Source organism: Mus pahari, chromosome X (genome assembly GCF_900095145.1).
Source record: "Mus pahari chromosome X, PAHARI_EIJ_v1.1, whole genome shotgun sequence".
NCBI classification, from domain to species: domain Eukaryota; kingdom Metazoa; phylum Chordata; class Mammalia; order Rodentia; family Muridae; genus Mus; species Mus pahari.
Window position 1 is genome coordinate 125,058,246 of NC_034613.1, and position 3,063 is coordinate 125,061,308.

The following is a 3,063-nucleotide window of genomic DNA, read 5'->3' on the forward strand; positions in this document are numbered from 1 at the left end:
TCAAGTTCAAGTGGATCAACGACCTTAACATAAAACCAGAAAGAATCTAATAGAAGAGAAAGTAGGGAAGAGTCTGGATCTCATTGGCACAGGGGGAAATTTCCTAAACAGATCTCCAATGGCTCAAGCTCTAAGATCAAGAATTGATAAATGGGACCTCATGAAACTGGAAAGAATCTGTAAGGCAAAGGCCATAGTCAATAGGATAAGTTCGCAACCTACAGATTGGGAAAAATCTTCAGAAAATCATACTTTAAATAAATAAATAAATAAATAGGTTTCAACATTAAAAAAAATAGACAAATTCTACTCTAAGTCAACTAGACTCTTCTATCAGCTCAGAAATGTTTCACCCAATACAATATGATACTTAATTTTCTCAAGCACACATGAAACATCTCGAGAATAAACAATAGAAAATAACCTGAAATGGGTAAAATGTTGATAGAAAAAGGGATGAATGCGCATATCTTAAATTTTTATTTTTTTTCTATGTGGCCAGTAATTTCCTGAAAATAACGAAAAAAGCTCACAGAGTAATATCTCCTACCAAAAAAGATGTGAAAGTTAACACAAATGGGCAGATGCAGCAATATTTAGGAAAGCTACATCTCTAGCCATAGAATGGAAAGAAACTAGAAACAATAAGAAAAGTGAAAATGGAACTTTAGCAGAACACAAACATCCAATTGATAAAGAAAATAATCATAAGAAAGATAGAAACACACTTCACTATGAATGAAAATAAAAATAGCATATTAAAATAAATGAATATATGAATTTGAAGGTATCTACACTACAAAAAGAAAACAAAGATATCAAATTAACAACAATTAGTGCAAGAAAAGCAAAAGCAAATTCTTAAACACATTTATATATGTGATTGGGCCAGAGCAGGTCCTGAAGGCACAAATAAGTTACATGAAGAAGTTGCTCAAATGCCTATGGTTTCTACTCCTGCTTCAATGCCAACTGCTGCCAAGCATGTGCCTATCACGTAATGATCGGCTGACTGAAAAAGAGATGACTAGGACCTGGTTTACTGACGGCTCTGCACATTATACAGGCACCATCCAGAAGTGGACAGCTGCAGCATTACAACCCCTTTCCAGGACAACTCTGAAAGATACAGGTAAAGGGAAATCTCCATAATGGGCAGAACTTTGGGCAATACCCATGGTATCACAGTTTGTTTGGAAGACTCACTGGCTGTAGCCAATGGATTGGCTGGATGGTCAGAAACTTGAAAAGATCAAGATTGGAAAATTGGTGAAAAGACATCTGGGGAAGAGTATATGTTATAGATCTCTCCAAATGGGCAAATTATGGGAAGATATTTATGTTCCATGTAAATGCTCACTAAAAGGTGACTTCAGCTGAGGAGGAGTTCAATAAACAAATGGATAAGATGACCTGTTCTGTGGACAGTCAGCCTCTTTCTCCAGCCATCCCTGTCATTGCTCAATGGGCACATGAACAACGTGGCCTTGGTGGACAAGATGGAGGTTATGCTTGGGCTCATCAACACGGACTTCCACTCACCAAGGCTGACCTGGCTACTGCTGCTACTGAGTGCCAGATCTGCCAACAGCAGAAACCAACACTGAGCCCCAGATCTGGCGTCATTCCTCGAGATGACCAGGCAGTAACCTTGTGGCAGGTTGACTACATTGGACCTCTTCCTTCGTGGAAAGGACTTTTTTTTTTCTTACTGGAGTAGATACTTATTCTGGTTATGGATTTGTCTTTCTTGCACATAATTCTTCTGCCAAAACCAACATCCATAGCCTGACAGAATGTCTTATCTGTCGTCATGATATTCCATACAGTATTGATTCTGACCAAGGAACTCATTTCACAGGCAGAGAAACGTGACAGTGGGCCCATGATCATGGAATTCACTGGTCTTACCATGTTCCCCATCATCCTGAAGTAGCTGTTCTGACAGAAAGATGAAACGGCCTTTTTAAGATGCAGTTACAGTGCCAATTAGGTGGTAACAGCATGGAAGGCTGGGGCAGAGTTCTTCAGAAGGCAGTATATGCTTTGAATCAGTGTTCAATATATGGTACAGTTTCTCCCATAGCCAGGATCCATGGGNCCAGGAATCAAGGGGTGGAAAAGGGAATAGTTCCACTCACTATCACTTCTAGTGACCCTCTAGGAAAAATTATTTTCCTGTCCCCATAATTCTAGGTTCTGCTGGCCTAGAAGTTTTGGTTCCAGAGGGGGAAGTGCTTGTACCAGGAGCCACAACAAACACTCTATTGAACTGGAAGCTCAGACTTCACTCTGGTCATTTTAGGTTTCCAATGTCCTTAAACCAACAGGCTAAGAAAGGAATAACAGTGTTAGCNGGGGTGATAGATCCAGATTACCATGGGGAAATTGGATTACCTCTCCACAATGGAGGTAAGCAGGATTATGTCTGGAATGTAGATCCCTTAGGGTGTCTCTTAGAACTACCATGTCCTGTGATTAAAGTCAATGGGAAACTACAACANCCTAATCCAAGCAGGATGACAAAGTATTCAGACCTATCAGAAATGAAGGTATGGGTCAATCCTCCAGGAAAAAAGCCAAGATCTGCTTGCCGAGGATGAAGGAAATAGAGAATATGTAGTAGAGTAAGGTAGTAATAAATACCAGCCAAGGCCATGTAACTAGTTGCAGAAATGAGAATTATAAAATAATATGAATGCTTCTGTTTTATTTTGTTAAGAACACATTTGTCTTTCTTCCAATTTCTTTAACATTAATTGGTATTTATGTTATGATACTAAAAGAATGTTCCCAAGGGACATTGCCCCATTGTAAATTTACAAATGTCTTTGCTATTGTAGGAGAAATAGTTATATCATGTTAGGCATATTCATGACCTTGTTATTGTTTCATGTGGACATGAGATATTATTTGTGTCAAGTTGACAAGTTGGATTGTAGTGGCTATTCCTGGTTGCCAACTTGACTGAATCTGGAATGAACTACAATCCAGAATTGGAAGGCTCACCTATGATCCTGATCTTGAGGCTGGGAGATACAAATTTCTGACCTGGGTCCTAGC

The 3,063-nt window shown here is 39.2% G+C and overlaps 1 pseudogene; it reads left to right on the plus strand.

Annotated features, from left to right (window-relative positions):
- LOC110314513 overlaps positions 1 to 2,679 on the plus strand; it is a 153,169-nt pseudogene extending 150,490 nt beyond the window's left edge.
- The last annotated feature ends 384 nt before the right edge of the window (positions 2,680 to 3,063 follow it).